The sequence below is a fragment of the Corythoichthys intestinalis genome, chromosome 5 (assembly GCF_030265065.1).
Source record: "Corythoichthys intestinalis isolate RoL2023-P3 chromosome 5, ASM3026506v1, whole genome shotgun sequence".
In the NCBI taxonomy this organism is placed as follows: Eukaryota; Metazoa; Chordata; class Actinopteri; order Syngnathiformes; family Syngnathidae; genus Corythoichthys; species Corythoichthys intestinalis.
In genome coordinates this window covers 22,762,934-22,775,516 of record NC_080399.1, presented here as the reverse complement: position 1 = coordinate 22,775,516, position 12,583 = coordinate 22,762,934, and the positions used below count along the sequence as shown (strand labels likewise).

General features: G+C 39.1%; 1 protein-coding gene across 2 annotated transcripts in view; it reads left to right on the top strand.

Annotated features, from left to right (window-relative positions):
* roraa (RAR-related orphan receptor A, paralog a) overlaps nucleotides 1-12,583 on the top strand; it is a 436,248-nt gene that overhangs the window by 384,813 nt on the left and 38,852 nt on the right. The gene's annotated exons all lie outside the window — the stretch shown is intronic.

Below are 12,583 nucleotides of genomic sequence, written 5' to 3'. Positions count from 1 at the left end.
ACTGCCGCATTACCATAATCCTTGGTTCCCTTCCACAAACCACCACTGGCTAAATGAATCTATTATTTTTGCCCACAGCCGTTAAGATGCAACAAAATGCAATGTATTGCACAAGGGGAAAGAAACTTAAGATTAAATTGAGATGTGCATTTTCTCCATTATAGCTTGTCTCATGCATGTCTTTGCAGCCGCCGTTTGAAGAGAAGAGAGTGTACTTGACCTTCACTCATCTGATTGTGTAAGCTTCAAAGGTGGTGTCTAATGCGTAATGTTGGTTCAGCTCACTGCTTTGTTGTTGACTCGCCTCGTGACCTGGTCAGCGTTGGCCTCGTGTTTTCTTACCACCTCCCTAAATTAAACATGTCCAAACGGAGGCGGGCACTTGCACCGCCACAGGAAAACCTTTTTCATCTCCTAATGAATGTGCCTGAGGGGGTCCCGCAGGGGGCTTCACTTCACCCCTCATTAGGCAGGGTGCTGCCTCTTCCTTCATGCTGCGGAGCAACCTCCTGAAGAGGGGCATCCCACTTCATCAGAACATCCCACGCTCCCCTGCTCGGGCGGACGAGTGGGCTCGCCTCAGCCTCTCCATTCTCCCCTCATCACAAGGCAACTCATGTTATTGTGGCAGAGCAGAGTCCATGCTCCTAATGACATTTTAACAGGCTTGTTTTGTCCGCTGTGATGTGATTTATCGCTTTACATACAGACTCCTTCATGTCGTTTTACTGTATTGTGAAAAGCACAATTGTGCTCTAATAGAGGATCTGTGAAGTAGCTCAGCTCGATAGTGCAGCACCATTATATTCATGTGGAAAGTATTGACAGCTACCTGTTAGCGAGTCAAAATAAAAAGCGGAGAGTGCAAAGCCAAAGTGGCAAACACAAAGTGTCAGCTGACTCCCAGAGCTGCTGTCTGTAAGCCCAACAGGCGGGAGAGCTGATTATTCCCGGGCTTTTGGGATGGCTTTATGCAATCATTAATCTTGGCACTTGTTTATTTGCCAGGGATTAGCATAGCATGATGCATTCAGGGGCAGTCGGACACAACTAACATTCATCTCAAGGTATTGGCATGCGTAAAGGTCTTCCGCTGTAAGCGATACTTGCAAGGTAGGGGAATCTCAGCTCTGTGCTTGGTTGCCTCATCCTGCCACGTTTTGTAGAAGCAGGCCAGTGTTTGTAGGCGGTGCAGAGGGAATGCACCCGGCACATCGCAAGCAGTCTGTGAACTTGTCGTGGCAGTAGGCACTCCTTGTGCGACCTTGCCATCTAGGAATACCTTTTAAATCGGGCTGCTACTAGCACAGCAGCGAACAGGCAGTCAGAAGCAGTTTAATCCTCGCTGATGTCCATTTGAAGGCTTGCAGACATCTGTAAACGGCATTTCTGCCCAAATGTTCAATTATGTGTAGGATGAACATCAGTATACAATGTAGTCAAAGGTTTCAGACTACAGGTAGTCTCCGGGGTTTGAACGAGTTCCGTTCCTAGGCTGGCCATGTAACCCAAATTTCCACATAAGTCAGAATTAACCCTTTAAGTACCACAATATACCCACTGAAGCTAAAAATAAGAGTCCAAAAACATGTATTATATGTCCCATTAATAGGATAAAGGGTGCTATGGAAGGAGTAGGGAGGCGAGAGAAGGGGAAGGGGGATATGATGGCCACTCAGGTTGCCAGCGTCCCCTCTCTTAACGCCAGCCCGCTGTCCGAATTTAGGAAAAAAAAAAAAAAAACGGATCGGGACTCGCAAGAGGAGTCCACACCAGGGGGTAGCAGCAGCGGCATGAAAACGAGGAAGTGGGACCTGATGCTGTCAGGAACTGCAGGATGGCTGCTGCTTGGGGAGGAGGGGATCCTGAAATGGGAAGAACTAGGTTATGTTTACGCAGGGGTCGCGTTAACCGAATATTTTCCGTCGTTGACCGATTTTTTAAAACGGTGACGGAAAAAACTGAAGTCCATCCGTCATTTTGACCGGTTGCAATTCACACCCCAGACCACAGGGTGGCGAGTGAGCATATTAATTAGCTATTGTCTCTCTTGATGCATGACGTCGTTGGCCTTACTCTGAAAAATGTCAAGGCAACTGAGTGTCCGAAGTTTCTTCAAAAAGCCCCAAAACGACGATGGTGTTGATAAAAGAGGTGAAAAAACAGGGACTGCACAAGCGGGCACGCAATTCAAGTCCATGTGCACCAGGAGGAAAGTGTGAGACTACGTTCAGGCCACAGCAGGTGAACTGTTAATTTCATTGTTCCATATGCTACATATGGTAGGCTACCTAACTACTGGGGCCACAGTCAGCTGTTTTTGTCACTGCGGAGAAAAAGTTACATATTCATCTGCTTGATGTGTGATGGCACGGTGTGGATTCTCTGTTAAGCTTGTTCGGACAGAATATTAATTTAAAATGAATGAAAACTAAATACTATTGAATATGTTGAAGCGGTATGCAATGTTAAGAGTCTTGTAAGCTGTAGGCGCACTATCCTAGACCCCTCACTATCCACTCGCGGGGGCCTGCGCTTGTCACTGACGTTCCTTATTTTCGCTATATGATTATACAACTTTAACATTTGTTAATAATACGCTCTGTGTGTAGTATCATCCATCGCTTTTCCTTTTTAAATGGGCACTTATAAGCGAACGCAAGAAGTAACAACGGGAACATTTTTAAACAGGCATTTCACGGGAGAGCATTTCGACTCTTCGGCCAATCATATAGCGAGAGCGAGTGGATAGTGAGGGGACCGCGCGCAGTTCTTAAGAGTCTCTGTCACGTGACTGTCGTAGCCGGTAACGCGCTCAGCCAAATGGACACACAAGTACGGAAGGTGAATTATGCCAAACAAAGGGTCACCACAATGTCATTATCATCATTTTAAAAATTTAAGTGACGGGTAAAAATAGATTATGACCGGATTTTTATGACCCTGTCAGTCAAAATGACAGACAACGAAAAAGTCTAGCGCAACCTCTGTGTTTACGTGACCTAAATAAATAAATAAATAAATAAATAAATAAAAAAAAATAAAAAAAAAAAAGGGGACTGGAGACAGAATGGCGGACGAGACTCCAGCGTCATAAAGTCAAAATAACGTATGTTTGGTACGTTGTGTAGATCACAAGAAGAAGTTGGATACCTACTTTTTGGAACCTAGGAAATTTTGCTCAACCTACTAGTAAGATTGTAAATCACCAATTTCATGACAGTACAATACGATACTGATTCTTCGCATAATGATATTTGCTGATTAATACAAACTCGATTCTACAGTAATCTAGACCTTCGATTTAATGCATCATGTTCACATTTGACACAATTTTTAAATTTCACCTAAAGCAAAAAAAGCATAACAAAGTTAACATTTTTGACGATGATGTTCAAACATTTCAGACATTACCGTATTTTTCCGACTATAAGTCGCAGTTTTTTTCAGTTTGGCTGGGGGTGCGACTTATACTCAAGAGCGGCTTATGTGTGAAATTATTAACACTTTATGATATATTTTCACATGTTATTTTGGTGTTTTGGAGTGACACTGATGGTTTGGTAAACTTGTTAGCATGTTCTTTATGCAATAGTTATCTGAATAACTTAATAGCTATGGCCACGTTCGCGTTCATTCTTTGGCAATGTGTGTTCAATTGTATTATTGACTTTTTTATAGGGGTGTAACGGTACACAAAAATCTCGGTTCGGTACGTACCTCGGTTTTTAGGTCACGGTTCGGTTCATTTTTGGTACAGTAAGAAAACAAAATGCAAAATATAAATGTGCTAGGTGTTTTTTACACACTTTTGTGCTTTCAACAATAGGAACAGTAGCCTCTACAAAGCTAGAATTCTGCTCAAAAAGTAGCGGGTATTTAAAGATAATAATCCAACAACAATTTGCCTTTCAGACCCCGCATATTGGTCCGCTTTCTTTCTGAAAGAAAGAAAAAAAAACAAGTCCTGTGCTAAAGAGAATGCAGTCCCAATGACAATGATTTTAACATGTATTTTACAAATGAAATGCCTCAATGAATTTTTTTTTCTTATGAACGGTTTTCAAAAGCTTGATTGGTAGATTTTCTCAATTTAAAGCGCCACACAGAAATTAATAAATTTAATTGTGTAAGCAGGATCTGTGTATTATTCTTATTATTTGATTACAGGTGTTTTAGCTCATTTCAATTTATTTTATTTAAATGGGCTATTATTTATTTTATTATGTGTTTGTATTTTACAAATGTGATTTAGTATTCATTAATATTGTATATTTTATGTTGTATACCTTTAGTTTCTATGTGAATATTAGTTCCTACTTGTTTCGTTGTGGTAGGAGGGTTTTGTATTGAACGCAGGGCCGTGTTGGTTATTGTTATAGCAGAGAAGACAACTGTAAATCAACAAAGACAAGTCAATTGTGCCCCGATCTACCACTCAAGAGATCTGATGGACTCAAAAAGTTTACGATTGCATATTAGTGTGAAAATCGACCGGATCCACTGTATTTTTACACGAGTGACTTCCGGTGTGTCTGCCCGGTCAGCTAGCTAGTAGTATTGATGCAGGAGGGCCGCGTCTCGCGTCAAATAATAAACTCTGCCGTTCTTTTCGCGTGCAGCTTTTCGTGTTGAGCCGCTTCTGGGACGCGTCTAACACGTGGCTGCACTGCGACTGGTGTGCATTGGCTGACTGACTTTAACCACGTTGTCGCGCCGCTGACGTTTCTTACTGTCCTACTGTGTTGGTCCTCATTATAGTAGGGAAGACGGAGTAAATATAATCTACACAAAGAAACTGTAACCCGATCGACTCACAGCCTCGAAAAGTCAGGGTTACATTACGTCAGAAACTCGTTCGGTACGCCTCCGTTCCGAACCGAGCACCAAGTACCGAAACGGTTCAATACGAATACATGTACCATTACACCCTTACTTCTTTATATTGAAATGCATGCTTTTAGTTTGTGGCACTTTCACGCCCATGTGAGGGCGCACTCGCACTTGTTTACGGGAAGAAGAGCGCTCACACGCCAGAAGAAGACGGACAGCTACGCAGCCTGAGTGAGTGGGCGAGTTAGCGAGAGCGAAACACGGCTGCGAACCTACGTTCATTGTCTGTGCTTGTAAAATATCTCTACAGAGGCAACGCCTGTGTGTATCATCTTTTCTGTTGTTGTTTTGTGTTTTCCACCCGCGATCGGACACTTAAAGCCAGTTTTGTGGTTGTTTGAACGATGTGCTAATGCTAGCGAACGCATGCTAACTGTTTGTGTCATTGCTGTGACAGCACCTATTTATCATTTATTTACGTTGATGCGAACCTGTTTGGTATCGAGGACAAAATTGATTCCGCAAATTATACGGACGTCCAGCATCGTCATTTGGGAGTTTAGCCTGCTGAATAGCCAGGACCGAGCCGTAGCATCCTGGTGAGGACAGCATTTCGTTGTTCATGCACTGTACACTGTACACTTATTCAGCATGTTGATCTCTATAGTATTTTTATATTAAATTGCCTTTGAAGATGACATGTCTGTTCTATGTGTTGGATTTTATCAAGTAAATTTCCCCCCAACTTATACTTCGGTGCGACTTATATATGTTTTTTTTGTCTTCGTTGGGCATTTTATGGCTGGTGCGACTTATACTCAGGTGTGACTTGTAGTCCGAAAAAACGGTAATTACATCATTTCACCTTTACCTGTTATTTTTGTATTTTTCTGCATTGAAATACGAGCCCTAGATGGCGTCAACAAACTATTTTGGGCATTGTTGTGCTAGTGAGCTTGTCTATGGACCAAGTCAAAGACACGGGCGAGCCTAAGGAAACTTTCTCCCCAACACCGGTGGTGTGTGGAAAGGTCGACTGCTTCTAGTTTCAGCTTTATCACGGCCGTGGATCTTTGAGCAGCAGGTTCAGTATCCCAGCTAATGTAACAAGGCTCATTTGTCTCAATCACACATCCCTGGATGTATCAGATGGCCAGTGATGGCATTCATCTTCTCTGTCCTTGTTCACTCTCTTTCAATTGATGAAAATCTTCAAGACCTTTGAGAAGAACGCTGGCGATACAAAAAAAAAAAAAAAAAACATTAGCGTAGCTCAGAAATGAGGCATTGATGAAAGTTATTAGTTTTAACATAAAGAAAGAATTGTTCATTAGATTACATTTCATTTCCTACTGGCACGAGATAGTGTCTATGCACAGCTAAAATGATAATAAAAGATAATAAGCCTTGTGTTACTTTATTTGTGCGAGTTAATATGAGAAAGGTTTGGAATACAATACGATTGCAATACCACCATATTACAGATTGTGTCCATCTGGTAATGTGGGCAAGCTTTACGCACAAAATGCAAGAATTGATGTGTTGAAAAAACTGAATTCTATCTAATTGCTGTATTTTGCCACCCTCTATACCTAATAAGTGTTTGAGTGTTGGGGCATTAATTTAATGAAATGTATTTGTAAACAAGATGACCTCCACCAAGGCCAGTTACCGCCTTGCATCTTCTGTGGCTCAGTATTTTTTTTTCCAATGTCTTTCGAAATCATATTTGCCTTTTTTGTGTGCAGAGAACAAAAAATATATATTGTTATTAATTTAAAGTTTAATCATTTGATCATGCACTATAATGTAATTTTCATTATTTTTATTTATTTGGATTCACTGGCCAGCATTTTTTGTTTTTCATTTTCAGTCACATGAGCTTTTTCTTAACTGATTCTATACAATTTTTGATCATTGATTTCAAACCTTCCACCAGTTTTTGCTTCTGGATGCTTTAGTTTTCATGCAATTGGCATAGTTTTTTATATTCTTTTTTTAGTGGTATTTGATACAGTTCGTTCATATATTTCCTCCCAATAACAGTTTATTTCAGCCCTTTGCATAATTATATACTTTTTTCTGGATTACTTTCAACATTAGCTTATCATCCTTGCCAGTGCAGTATATATATATATATATATATATATATATATATATATATATATATATATATATATATATATATATATATATATATATATATATATATATATATATATATTAGGGCTGTCAAACGATTAAAATTTTTAATCAAGTTAATTACAGCTTAAAAATTAATTAATCGTAATTAATCGCAATTAATCGCAATTCAAACCATCTATAAAATATGCCATATTTTTCTGTAAATTATATATATATTCTGTAAGATAAATTGTTGGAATGGAAAGATAAGACACAAGATGGATATATACATTCAACATACGGTACATAAGGACTGTAGTGGGCATTTCACTCTACTGTCATTTAAATCTGTCTATGCTGTCCTCACTCTGAAGCGTCTACTTTTTCCAAAGCTAGACAGCTAGTGAACGACGCCTTAATAATTCTTCTTCCTTTTTCATCTGATTTATTAATAAAATGGCCTCAAACCATTGTCCTCTTTAGACCGTCGTAAAACTACAAAATAAAAGTACACAAGCATTGCATTAGCAACAACGTTAGCTTAGCACGCTATACAGGTTCACTAAACATAAACAAAAAGCGTCTCATACAAAAAATACAACATTTCGCTTACTAACATAATATGTACATTCTTTACAACAACCATACTTACAGACAAATCTTGTCCAAGGATCATATGAGCACAACATTATCAGCCCGAGACGTCGTGCAGCCATAATGAACTGGTAAGAAAACAATAAACCATGTCGCAAAGCGACCACAAGAGTTCGCTGTTGGACAGCATAAAAAGCCTTGCTGTAAAACTTACCAAAAGGCAGAATACTTTCTGAGCGGGACATGTGCATTAATTGCGTCAAATATTTTAACGTGATTAATTTAAAAAATTAAATATATATATATATATATATATATTGTTGGTCTCATGTGACTGCAGTTGTCTAAAGCATGACATAACAGGTATTATTTTGCTACATATTGTTACTTATGGGCTAATGGGCTTTTTTGTAAGTGACAACTATATACTCACAGTATATATATATGTATATATATATTTTTTTTTTATTATTAAATTTATTAGGATCATGGAAGCTTCCACTTGGGGAAAATATATACATACAGTATATCCTGTATATACATAATATAATAAAAATATACAGTACTGTGCAAAAGTTATAGGCAGGTGTTCTGCCAAAAACTTTTGCACAGTACTGTATATATATATATATATATATGTATATGTGTATGTATATATATATATATATGTGTATGTATGTATATATATATGTGTATGTATATATATATATATATGTGTATGTATGTATATATATATATATATATATATATATATATATATATATATATATATATATATATATATATATATATATATATATATATATTGGTCTGCATTTATTGAATTGCTCAAAAAATACATATTGATTTGGAAAAAAAAAAAAAAAACGGAAACAAAAATAAAAATAACGGTCAGATTTGGATTCAGCACCCCAAAATTACACAAGAACATATGTTTGCATGAATGCAACATTTTTTTTTTGTAAACAATTTTTTGTTCGATTATTATAGATATATACAGTAGGTTTTGTTTGTTTTGAGTTATATAGTTATTTATATGCATCACCTTTGTTGTAAAGTTTTTTTTTTTAAGTCTTGTTGATGGATACATAAAAATAACCCCAAAATGTGTTGGGTCTTAAAAGTTTCTTACTCATGAAAATTGGCCATAGTTCCACAGTTCCACAGTAGATTAAATTAAATGCATTTTAGATGCAGGAAAAACTGCCCCAAAAATGGGATTTCTAACGTAATACTAAAGTTCCATGTTGATCTTGATCCATATCCACGTGTGCAGAGCTGAAGTCAGGTCACATGGGAACTGTGAGTTGCATCATGGCCGCAGGCATATGCTGAGCCCCCAGACCCCCACCCGCCCCTATGTCGGAGCAAATGGCAACCGTGATTACTATCTGGCCAGTGCAGCCCGTCTGTGTCGTCTGGAAACATGTTTTCCTAAGGAGACCGCAAAGGGACAATTACTGTCAGTTGAAATATTCAGCCTGCTCACCATGTGTGTTCTGGCCACGTGCCTAAGACCCACTGACCGTTTGCAGCAGCATGAGATGGGACCTCTCGCATCCTTTCCCTGCTCTCTGCCTCCATATAACAGACTGAAACACTCAAGTAGGCACTTTACAGTAGAAAAAAAGCACCCATAAAACCATATATACTTGTCACCCTTTGGCAAAGAAGAGACCATGCAGGAAATTGTACGATGTAAGTTTTGATTCTCTTTGTGTGAATTAGGAGATATTTCCTGTTCAAAACCCCACAGCAGAGTTTTGGTTGTCTTACAGAAATGCATGCTAATACAGCAATTAGAGAGGGAAGCAAGTTGTACAGCATGGCAGTGGAGAACTCCCTTGTGAAATAGTACAAGGCTTCTTGTTGTTATGTAAAGGTTTCTGCATGTAATTGCACTGGATGTTTTGAAGCATTTATTATTTATATATTCCTGTGCATCTCGAGTGGAGTCCAGGCTGCTGTCCCCGTAGGGAGAATAGAGTTGAAGGGGGACGAGTGTTCTGTACAGAAGAGAATTGGCTCACTTTAGCACCGGACCACAAAATCAAGGCTGTACAGTGGTGACTGCTGTATAGTGTGAGTGGTCGGATTGAAGCGCTTCGCATGACGTGGGCTGAAACTTAGAAATTCAAAGAGCAGCAACGCCAGTCAATCAGTCTGCTCCTGTGCGATTTCAGCCTCACTGAGCCCGAGTTTTAGTGCATCACAATGCCTCTGCAAACACCAGCACAGCAAACAATGCTGCATGCGACTCTAATTCGGAATGTTCGGTAAGACCCTTCCTAACATAAAATAATTAAAAAAAAAAAAAAAAGAAGACAAAACTGTTTTGAGCCCAACCAAATACAGTGATCCCTCGCTACTTTGCGCTTCCAGCTTTGCGCCCTCAGTCCATGGTGGATTTTTTTTTTTTTTTTTCCAGATAAAATAAATAAATAAATAAATGCAATATTTTATAGCGCTGTCCCGATCCGATCACATAGTCTCTCACTCTCGCTCCTTCTGCTTTTCTTGGTCAGGCACTGGAGTTGCTTATAAAAGTTAACGATGATTGACAGACGTTAAGGTTTGCTCTTGCCAGACTCTTGGAAGCCGAAACTTCTAAGCGCCGCATGCGTTAGTCATCGTTTAACTTGTTAAACAGTTGCTGTGGCAACTCATTATGTGTAAGTGAGCAGCTTAAGCGGATTTGAGTGGACGCATTAAAGCATTTAATAAAGACAAAGGTAGTTTTGTACATTATTCTTGTTTAAAACTAATTCGGTGGGACAGTAACATGTTTAAAACTTATTATAATTATTACATTTGAAGTGCTTAAAACCATTTATCAAAATATAGATGACCATAAAAGTTTTTTTTTTAATATTCTTTGGGGGGGTTGGAAAAACATGTCTTATACAGTATGTATCTCAGTCCAATGCTAAATCTGAATACCATAATTTTCGGACAATAAGCCACTACTTTTTTCCTTCATTTTGAATCCTGTGGCTAATAGTCCAGTGCGGCTTATTTGTTGATTTATTTAATAGGTAACACTTTATTTGACAGCAGCGTCATAAGACCATCATAATTACGACATGGCACTATCATGGGCATTATTGAATTCTTATGACAGATGTCATTAAGTGTCATCATGCAAATTATGTCACTACCTCTATGTATGCTACTGGTGTCAACAATAATCGATGCGGCGATGCATCCCGATGCGGGCCATGGACGATGCGATTCGATGCGGGCAACAAGCCGAATCGATTCAGCACATATTAAAATATATAAATCCGTTCAAAAATCTTCCAGTGATGCAATGGATTTGGTTTCCCCATTTGTATTATTATTCTCATGTTTACCTGTAGAGGGAGCTATTGTACAAGCAATGCAGGGGGGACGAGGAACTCAAATCTGTTTCCTCACGGGAGTAACGTCACAGACATGCGCAATTGCGCAGTGGCACTCAAGAAAGCAGAGATAAGACATACTAACAATGGCTGAAGCGGTGAAAGAGGAAGCGCGAAAGATTACTGACGCACCAAAGACATTGAAAGCAGGCATATGGAGACATTTTGGCTTCTATGAGGTTGGTGGGAAACTTGACCAAACTTATGCGGTGTGTAAAAAATGAAAGACTGCTAGTGTGTGTAAAAAAAAAAAAAAAGAAAGCCCTGGTCTCATTCAAAGCACTAATTAAATGCTGTGATGTTTTTTTATTATTTTTATATATATTACTATTTTCATTTAACTACAACCAGGAATGACACAAGAGCCTATAAAAAGGTGTTTAATGTCTGACCGCTTGTGTTGCCTCATGATTCACGAAAAATATGCTTTGCTTTAGCATTTTAATGCATCCCAGGCTTTAATGCATCGTGATGCATTGCCGAATCGAACCAAATCGAATCGTGGCCCTCTTAATCGAATCGAATCGAATCGAATCGAATCGTGGCCCTCCGAATCGTAATCGAATCGAATCGTGAGGTCAGTGCCGATGCACACCTCTAATGTATGCCCAGCTCGGATCTTTTACATCCATTCAAAAGTGAGATAATTTGCCGGATAATACTAAATCACATCTGTTATAAGCATACTTACAATGTTCATTACAGTGTCATGTCATAATTTTGATGGGCTTATGACAGTCTTATGGCACCACTGTCAACTAAAGAGTTATAAATTCCATCACTAGCATTTAATGAAACAACTGCCACAGATGAGCACAGAACATAAATTTTGACTGTTATTTACATTTGTAGCGCTCCAATGCATGCTAGGAGGCAGGATGGATGACAACAGTGTTGATAGCAGTGACAGCAAAAGTTGACTGTCTCGCCCAAGAGAACAGTGATGACCAAATAAAGCATCTTGAAGCAATGAAGCTTTGCAGCCAATTGGATCAAAGCTTCATGGTGGTTCGTTTGCTCTTATGAGTCTTATAATGCTGCTGTCAAATAAAGTGTTACTGGTTAATATCGTTTGGTGTAAATATCCCATAATACAGTGAGGACGTCTGCGGCTCATAGTACAGTGAGGCACATCTATGAACAAATGCGGTTTCCATGTCAAATTTGGTGGGTAGCAGCTTATAGTCAGGTGCACCTTATAGTGCAAAAATTACGGTAAATACATTGAACACACCAAAAAAAAAATGGTGGGGGACGCTACATCGCGGTTTCTCATTTATTGTGATGGGGTTTGGTCCCCGATAACCTCAAAAAATGAGGGATCACTGTACTGTGAAGTAGGAGTGGGAACCTGTTGGTACCTCACGATACGATACGATTTGCGATACAAAGCTCACGATAACGATGATCTGACGACATGGCGATACAACGATTATCGATACATTGGTCAGGAAATCATTCTAGGATATTCTACAACCAACTAATAAACAGAAAAACAAGCTTCTGCTGTGAATTGGATTGAGTTTATCACTAGTAGACGTCCAATCCATTTAAACGTCTATGGCCATCAGTGGCAGCCAATGCCTGGCAAAAAGGTAATTTTGGGCCATTTAAGGTCATTTACCTGTTGA